This window comes from Chrysemys picta, chromosome 5, assembly GCF_011386835.1.
Source record: "Chrysemys picta bellii isolate R12L10 chromosome 5, ASM1138683v2, whole genome shotgun sequence".
In the NCBI taxonomy this organism is placed as follows: domain Eukaryota; kingdom Metazoa; phylum Chordata; order Testudines; family Emydidae; genus Chrysemys; species Chrysemys picta.
In genome coordinates this window covers 74,067,421-74,076,715 of record NC_088795.1, presented here as the reverse complement: position 1 = coordinate 74,076,715, position 9,295 = coordinate 74,067,421, and the positions used below count along the sequence as shown (strand labels likewise).

General features: G+C 47.8%; 1 long non-coding RNA gene across 1 annotated transcript; it reads right to left on the bottom strand.

Annotated features, from left to right (window-relative positions):
• Window positions 1-738: 738 nt before the first annotated feature.
• LOC135983684 (uncharacterized) lies at window positions 739-7,780 on the bottom strand. The gene is made up of 2 exons (XR_010601419.1): window positions 7,685-7,780; window positions 739-3,134 (listed from the first exon to the last, which is right to left on the bottom strand). It is a non-coding gene; the product is annotated as an uncharacterized LOC135983684 (long non-coding RNA).
• Between the last annotated feature and the right edge of the window lie 1,515 nt (window positions 7,781-9,295).

Below are 9,295 nucleotides of genomic sequence, written 5' to 3'. Positions count from 1 at the left end.
TCCCCATGAGTGGCTGGGCAGGGCAACTAAACCCCATGCAATCCTCTGTCTTGACCCCCACTCCTGTAGATGCCCCCCTCCCTTGGTGCCAAGTGCACAGAAAATGGGGAAGAAGGGAAAGGAGAACGGGGGCCGGGGACATGCAATGGTAGGGGGTTTCTGTCATGTTTGCCATTGTTAATGCACATTTTTGTTGTTGTTTTGGAAGTGTTCTGTTGTAATTGGTATTTTGGTGTTGTAATGACAACTGGCCTGGCAATGGGTGAATGTTGTACGGCTTTAAACATAGGTTTATAAATAAAGCTTTTTATGTTATCAAGAAAGTTTATTGCTATCACTGCATCTCATCATACAACGTGTATTTAAAATAAAGCTAAACACATGATCAGGAACAATTAGGAATTAGTAAGTAGACACTATTCCTCCATAAAGTTAGGTACAGCAAAATACACTTCAATCACTTCCCTATATGAACCCATTCGGTGAATCATCCCCCACCCCTCACCCCCATTTCATGTTAAATCATAAGTACATTGCAATCAAGGCCTCCCAACCACTGAACTCCCCCAAAAGAAGTTAGCCCCATCCCCTCCACAGGCATGTTCCTAGAGGTACTATTCACCCTCTGCCATTGTGTCATGCAAGTCCATAATGCGGGACCATAAAGCATCCCTGATTCTGTTGCCCAGGTGCATCCAGCTCCAGCTGTGGTAGGGGCACTTTTTGGCTGAGTTTACCGATTCAGCAGTCCCTTGTTGTCACAGTTCCATTCAGGAGGAAGTGACTCACCTCTGGTTCACAAAGATTGTGAAGAACATAGCAAGCTTCAGTAATGCGGACAGCATTGATGACACTGGAATCCAAACAGGGCTGTAGAGATCTCCAATGGGATTTCAATCTGCCAAAAGCACATTCAACCACCATTCTGCACCTGCCAAAAGTGTAATTAAACTGTATTTTGCAAGGGCTTCTGAAATCAGGGTACAATTTCATAAGCCAAGGCAAAAAGGAGTATACAGGGTCTCCCAGAACAACACTGGTGACAGTAACTCCATTTATAACAATGTCATTTGGTGGGAATAGTGTCCCAGCCTGTCCATGAATAGACTCCCAATTGGCAAAAAACCCTGGCATCATGAACTTTCCCAGTGCAGCCCTTGTTGGCATTCATAAATCAACCTCTGTGGTCCCCAAGGGAATAGCATGCTTTGTGTACTTCAAAGAGCACATGAGAAGGCAGACTATGGGCACATGAGTCCCATCAATGGTCCCGGTGCAGTTTGGAAACATTCTCTCAAAGCCAGCAATTACCTCAGGAATACCTTTTATGCCCAGCACCTTGGAGTAAACCACATGCCTGATTGCCGCAGAAACCTTTGCCATCACTGTACCCACAGTAGACTTCCCAAACTGGTTGACAATGGACCAGTAGCAGTCTGAAGTAGCCAGCTTCCATTCAGTCATAGCAACCTGCTTCTGGACCAGCAAGGGTGGCCTCCTGAATGTGTCTTTACACTGGAGGATGGGAGCAAGCTGCTTACAAAGCTCCAGAAGTGTAGCTTTCTTCATGCGAAAGTTCTGGACCCACTGCTGGTCATCTCAGGTCTGCATGACAATGTGATGCCACCAGTCTGTGCTTGTGGCCCTTTGCCAGCAGCACCAGTCTATGTATGGGAAATCAGTGACTATACCACGTGTAACAAGCGGTATCAGCCAATGAGAGTCTGCCATGCCTGGGTATTCCTCCTACTCCATCCAAAGCTCTGTCAGGTGTCTTTGGTGGGACAGAAAACACTGCTGAAATGTCCACCAGAGCTTTTGTGAAGCTCTTCCCATTCCCTGACACAGGAGTGAAAGTGCAAACAAAGGAACTTCTTGAAAAGGGGTCTCCTTCTTGTTTCTTGGAGGGGGTATTGGTGGCTGATCAAACTTCCTGTAACATGCAGGGTGAGCAGTAAAGTTTTCCCACTGTGCACCACAGTCAAAGGCCTAGAGCAATCACATTTCAGGAGGGCACTAGGGTATGGGATATGGTTGGTTTGACTCAGGTCTGCATGCTGCAGTGTGGACACCAGAGCCCCAGGTTCAAGTCCAGGTTAGAAAATTCTTAATGTAGGGTTAAGAATCAGTGTAGACGCTCAAGTCCCGGGTTCTCTAACAAGGTTTAGCTAACTCAAGTCCCACTAACCCTGGGCTTACATTGCCAGGTAGCCATACCCTAGGTGACAAAGAACCAACCACCTCCCAAGTAAATTGTTTCAATGGTTAATCACCCTCACTGTTAATGTGAGCCTTATTTCCAATCACACAAGAAACATCTTGAGGCAGATGAACAACCACCACCACTTTCTAGGTCCTCTCACCAACAGAAGAATGGAGTCACTTATGAAAATCCAGCCATCGCTGCCAGTCTGCAACTGTTTCAACAACACCTCATGGTCTATATTCTCAAAGGCTGCTGATAGGTATAAAAGAATCAGCATGGATACTTAGTTCCTTTCAATTGTCAGCAAGAGGTCATCAGTCTTGCAAAGTGATTGCTACAAAGGTCTCCTTGTAACTTAAAATTCGCTTTGCTCTGTTTTTCAGAAAGAAATGAGGACAACAGGAAACTGGGAACTCAAGGCTCATATTTGCATTATTGGGGACTTTGTGTGATCAGTACAAATGGACTGAGGAAGTTAGATAAAATGACAATCCCATTTCCATAGATAAAAATGAGGATAATATTTGTCCTGATTTTATGCTTCCCAATATATTATGCATAGCTTTTAGTTGTTTCAGAAACCTCTCAGAGCTATAGGGCCAAATCTGAGGTCTTTAATCAGTGTATCTTCAAAGGGAGTTTGCATGAGTGAGGAACAAGTAAAAAAATTATTAAGCATCTCAGACTTTGCCTCATAGTTAGTAATTCCACTCAGTGGGGAAGTGTTGTCTCTTTGGATGTTTCAGCAAGTTGGTGTCTTCTTTGAACTCAGTAAAGATATTCTGGCCTCACACATCTTACATGCCACCAAGTAGCGTCTCTGTGCCTCAGTTTCCCCCTCTGTAAAATGGAACTATAATACTTACTTACTTCAAAAGGATTTTATGAAGGTAATTTGTGCAGCCCAATGAGATCGCGAGATGGAAGCCTGTATGTAAACACAAGGTATTGTTATCATTAGTGTTGGGTCAAAACCTAGAGACTTTATTCAGTTTGTACTCAGCCCCTACTGTCAAGACATACAGGTTTTAATATCCAAGCCATGGGTGCCAACTTTTCCTGGCGCCAGTGGGTGCTCAACCTCCCCCCCAGCCCCGCCCCCTCCTACCCCTGCCACGAACCCATTCAACCCCTTCCCCAAAGTCCCCGCCCCAACTCTGCCCCCTCCCCGCCCCTATTGGACTCCTTCCCCAAATCCCTGCCCTGGCCCTGCCTCTTCCCCGAGCATGCCGCGTTCCCCCTCCTCCCCCCTCCCTCCCAGTGCTTGCCGCTGCAAAACAGCTGTTTCATGGTGGCAAGCGCTGGGAGCTAGGGGTAGAAGAGGAGCTGTGGAGTGCTCAGGGGAGGAGGCGGAAGTGAACCGGGGGGGGCGTGGGGAGCTGCCAGTGGGTGCAGAGCATCCACCAATTTTTCCCCGTGGGTGCTCTAGTTCCGGAGCACCCACAGAGTCGGCGCCTATGATCCAAGCATTAAGACATACACTCTGGTTAGTGTTTCTGTCAGATAAGGCAGCTTGCCTCCAATCTTGCCCCCTGAAGCACCATCCTTGCCTCCCTTGCTTTTCTGATTCCCTTCATTCAGACTCCCCCTGCTCCCTCTTATAAACCTCCCCCCAAAACCACCACCAAAGACTTTAGAAACTCCACAGAGACTCCCATCCCTTCAGTGAGCCTTACTAATCCTATCTGCTTCCAATGAGCTTGGACTCCACAACTCTTTAATTTCACTGTCCCATGGACCCTCACGACATCCCAGCTCCCCTATTTCTAGGGTTACCATACGTCCAGTTTTTCCAGGACATGTCCGGCTTTTTGGTAATCAAAGCCCCGTCCGGGGGGAATTGCCAAAAAGCCGAACACATCCGGGAAAAATACCGGCCGGGCACTTCCCCTCCCGCAGCTGCTCTGCTCCTCCCCTGACTCTTCGGCTCTGTTTAAGAGCTGAGCTGCCCGAGCGCTACCGGCTTCGGGCAGCCCCCTTGCCTCCGGACCTCAGCCGCTGGCCAGGCACTTCCCCTCCCAGGCTCCAGCTGCTCTGCTCCGGCGGCTGGGGTCCGGAGGCAAGGGGGCTGCCCGAAGCTGGAGCGCTCGGGCAGCTCGGCTCTTAAACAGAGCCGAAGAGTCAGTGGAGGAGCAGTGCAGCCGGAGCCCGGGAGGGGAAGTGCCCGGCCGGGGGCGTAGGGTCCGGAGGCATGGGGGCTGCCCGAAGCCCGAGCGCTACCGGCTTCACAGTTTGCCAGGCAGCCTCCAGACCCTGCGACCCCAGCTGGGCACTTCCCCTTCCGGGCTCCAGCTGTGCTGGAGAAGCGCCAGCTGGGGGCACAGGGTCTGGGGGCTGCCCAGCAAACCGTGAAGCCGGTAGCGCTTGGGCAGCCCTTTTCGCTGGGAGGGAGGAGGGGGAGTTAGGGCGGGGACTTTGGGGAAGGGGCGGGAAATTGGGCGGAGTTGGGGCAGGGCCGGGGGTGGGAAAGGGGCAGGGCCAGGGCCCCATGGAGTGTCCTCTTTTTTTATTTTTTAAATATGGTAACCCTACTATTTCCCTATACCCTCCTCCATTTTATGCTGATCTCCTCCCACTGACATAACATAAGTGCGATTAGATGGGGTCAGACCATGGTCCATCTTGCCCAGTATCCTGTCTCTGACAGTGGTTCATACGGGAGCTTCAGAGTGAGTATACATTTTCTATTTTTGGCTTCTAGGATTCAGAGGTTTAGGGTTGCATCCCTGAGCATCTTAGCTAATAGCCATTGATGGATCTATCCTCCACAAACATATCTAGTTCTTTTTTTAACCCATTTATACATTTGGCCATCACAACATCCCTTAGCAATGATTTCCACAGGTTAGTTGTGTGAAGTATTGTTTGTATTAAATCTGCTGCCTACTAATTTCATTGGGTGACCCCTGGTTTTTGTATTGTGTGAAAGGGTAAATAACACTTCTCTATTCACTTTTTCCAAACCATTTTGTAGATCTCTATCATATCCCCTCAACAACACATCTCCCCTCTCTCACAATGCTCCACCTAGCCAGTGCCTCACAAGTGTCCCAGGTCACCAATTTCACTCACCACCACAACTATTTGAGAGACCTATACCGTTCAAGGCCCTTTCACAATGCTGCAGTTACTTCTACCTCCTCTATAATCCCATTCCACCTCACCACAGTTTTTGGATATTACTTGAGTCTTCACCCTACTCCTTGATGAACCTGTAGCCAATTAGTTCTTTTTATCATTTAATTTTATCATCTATTATCTTGGCAAACTCATGTTATTTCAGATGTAATCATTGTTAGCATAGATATAAGTAGGATAAGATCATAGGAGTATAATATTGACAAGTATTGAGGATCAGGGCCGGCTCCAGGGTTTTGGCCGCCCCAAGCAGCCAAAAAAAAAAAAAAGCTGCGATCGCAATCTGCGGCGGCAATTCGGCGGGAGGTCCTTCGCTCTGAGCCGGAGTGAGGGACCGTCCACAGAATTGCCGCCGAATAGATGGACGTGCCACCCCCCTCCGGGGTGGCCGCCCCAAGTACCTGCTTGACAAGCTGGTGCCTGGAGCCGGCCCTGTTGAGGAGTGATGAGTGTGTATTAGGTATATGAGTAAGGCTATAATGCAAGGCCTACAGGCTAAGGCCTCTAATATTTTAGTTTAAGCTATACTAGGCCTCAGGCTTAATGAGGCTTGACATAAGTAGATGACCCAAGAATAGTCCTGTGCCACTAAAGTTACTGGATTTCTGTAAAGAATGTGCCAATAGGTGATGTTCCAGGAAAATATGATACAGTGTACCTGTCTAGATTACAAGGCACTTGACTGTAACATCATGGAAATTTCTGCTTATACTGCAGGTTACCATGGAAATGTGTGTGTATAAATGCTAATAAGAATAAGGGAAACTAAGAGAACAGCCTAGGAAAAGTGGGGCACCCCAAAATTTATGGAGTGTGGAAGTACAGATAAGGAAGGGAAGGCTGGAACCCTCATGCATGTGCATAAGGTGCTAGCCATGCATAATAGGCTAAAAAAGGTTCCCTAGTAGGGATAGGATGGGAAGACCCTTTTATTGATGACCACCCACTGAGAGATCCATCAGACTATTATATCTTTGGGTATGTGAGTACAGTATGAATACTGCTTTGGCTTGTGCATAGGCTCTCTCGGGTTTTGAATACCTATGTGCAAATGTAATCTTAATCATCTGCTTAGTAAAACTTATAGTACAAACAAGACTTCTTACTTGTGACTCTGTTTGTGGTTACTGTTCTCATTCTTCATGTACTCCTAGAGTCTTTCAACCTAAGAATATTGCTCTGGGTAACTTTCTCCCTGTTGGTCTTTAAACTGTAGCAACACAGGAGCCAGACTTACTCACGCCCTAGGGACACTGGTTTAACCCAGAACTATCAATTCAATTTTGAATAGCAGCTACGAACCTATATAGACCGGCCACACCTTGGCTAGCCTAAATAGGCCTTAGACTTGCTGTGGAGCAGAGTGCTTGAGGGAACTTTTGTTCCTGTGCTCCAGCTGTCCAGCTCTGCTCCCTTATTCACTCCCTTTCATACTCCAAATAATTACAAAGTGTGAGCTATAGAGGGAGAAGTTGTGAGAAAACCATAAAACACACAGAGGTGCCAGTCACAGCCTCATTTTTAAGGTTACATCTAGAGTTCCTTTATATTCATATTTTGAACCTCTCCCCTATCAGGATCCCAACAAGGGCAGACAGGGACAATGCTCAGAGCAGGGGCAAACCTGAGGCTAGGAATAACTGAGGAGCTTGTAGTCAGGTTCAGGCCAGGGTCAATATCAAGGATCAGAGTCCGAGTCAGGTTTCAAGGTCCAAGTCAGGAGGTGAAGTCCAAGTCAAGCCAGGGATTTAAGAGCAAGGAACAGGCACAGCAGCTACAGAAGATCCACACTGTTGCCTGGACACTTCCTGGAAGGCCTCTTGGGTTTATATAGGGCAGGGAGCCAATCAGGAGCAATGGGGCTGCTGTCTGTCAGACCCTTGAGGTGGAATGTCCACAGCAGGTCATGGGAAGTGGAGCACATGTTGGTTACAGCTGCTAGGTGACAGCCTGGTGATTTCTGCTGCCTGTATTTCTTGTTCCCGGTTTCTCACCAGAAGGCTAAATGCCGCTCGAGGTGAGCATCCCTTTGTGGCTTCATTGGACTGGGCTTCATGTAAACAAGATGAGCTAAGGAAAGGAGAACAAGTGGACATCTTCCTGATCCTACACCTCTGTATGTGAATTGCTGCTATGGCAGATGGCTGAATTAGAGGGCTTTTAAAGAACCAGCCACCATTTTACCCTCAGCTTTACGATAGATCTAGCATAATGCAGCTTTCCAGCCCCCACTTTGCAGGCTGCCAGGCACTTCCCCCCCCATCTAGTAGAGATCCACCCCAGGTTCATACAACAGTGGGGGGTATGGATCAGTGTTCATGTCGCACTCCCCATCAGTACCTGGCCCGGGGTGGGGAAGCTAATGATCCAACCAGCAGACCAAATTCGGTGATGAATCCTGGTGGCATGCCACCTGAGGCATGTTGCGCATGCACTGAAAAGAAGATACAACAGTGACTTGGTTGAAATGAGTTAGTCTAAATTTAGCCACTCTGGAACAAGTGTCCATATCACAAAAACCAATATCACAAAATTGATAATGCTTCATAATTTTCTAATTAAATACATATTTCTTCCTTACATGTTAACATTAAAGATATGTAACCAGCTGCAGTCAACATAATGCAATGCAATGAAGATGAACCCATTGGCAATGGACAATATGACTTCTAGTTGTCTTCAAACCTTAAACAAAAAACAAACAAAAACAAAAAAGAGAAAATGGAGGCCATCTTTTTGTTCTGTTTGTACAGCACCTAGCACCAGGGGGTCCTGGTTGGGCCCCTAGTTCTCACTATAATAAAATAATATAATTAATGAATTCTTTACTGTGTGTTGAATGATGGCTATAAGTTCTAAATTATGAAGGAAATTTATTCTTTGCTTACCCACCAAGCAGAGACAAATCAGGGCCATTTTTAGGAATTTGGGAGGATTTACTATGGTTCTTCCTGGGAGGACCCCATCTTTCAATCTCTGCTTTCTTCTTCTTTCTTCAGAATCGCCTTAACCCTCCAGTGGTGGGGTGGACTAGCCCTGAGGTCCCCTGCTGGATACCAACAGGCCCTGCCACACCACTCCCCAGAAAAGGGCAGTAGAGAGGTCCTTCAAGTGGCATACAGCAGCGGTGTGGGAAGCAACCAATTGGGGCCCACCAGGCTAGTATAAGAAGAGCTGCAGGGCCAAAGTGAGACTGGTTCCTTGCTAGAGTTGAAGGAGTGTGGATGCTGTGTGGCTGGCTGAGGGAGTTGCAGGACCTTGGATGAGGTAGTGCTGCCAGAAGCTGGGGAGAGCAAGAAGGAGCCCTGAGCTGGTTGCAGGGACTCCATCAGGACAAGGCCCTGAGGTAAGAGTGAAGATGGTGCAGGGCCATAGGGAAGTGGTCCACGAAATTAGAGCAGCAGTGTGACTTAGATAAAGGAACACAGTGACAGCTACTATCTACAGGGTCCCTGGGCAGTGAGGGAAGTAGGGGAAATGTTCTGGGCATTGATGCACCCTGGAAGGGGGAAACTAAACTCTTTAAAGGCCCAACTGAAGAGCTGGGGCCAGAAAGGCCTTGAGAGGGTGAAGACATTTCCTCCAGGTAAGGAGCCCTGGGGCACTGCTCTATTCCAGAGCAGGGACAAACTGAGAGACATTACAGGGCACAGAGAGTCCCCTGTTGGACTTGCACCCTGAAAGGGGTTTCCTTGTCTTATCTCACAGACTGTATGAGTTGGCTGGAGGGCTGAGTCAGCAAAGACCTACCACAAACAGGTAGAGAGTTCAGGCACATGCACTTGGCCAGCGGGTGCTTGTGAGAGGTGAGTGCAATCCTGTTACACCTGCCTACCCACATTTTCTTTGTTAGAGACTAACCTGTAAATGTACCCATCCACTAGCAGATCTGGTAGCCTACCTCTCCCCATGACAGGCACTGTGAATCTGACACTACATTTAGTAGAGCAA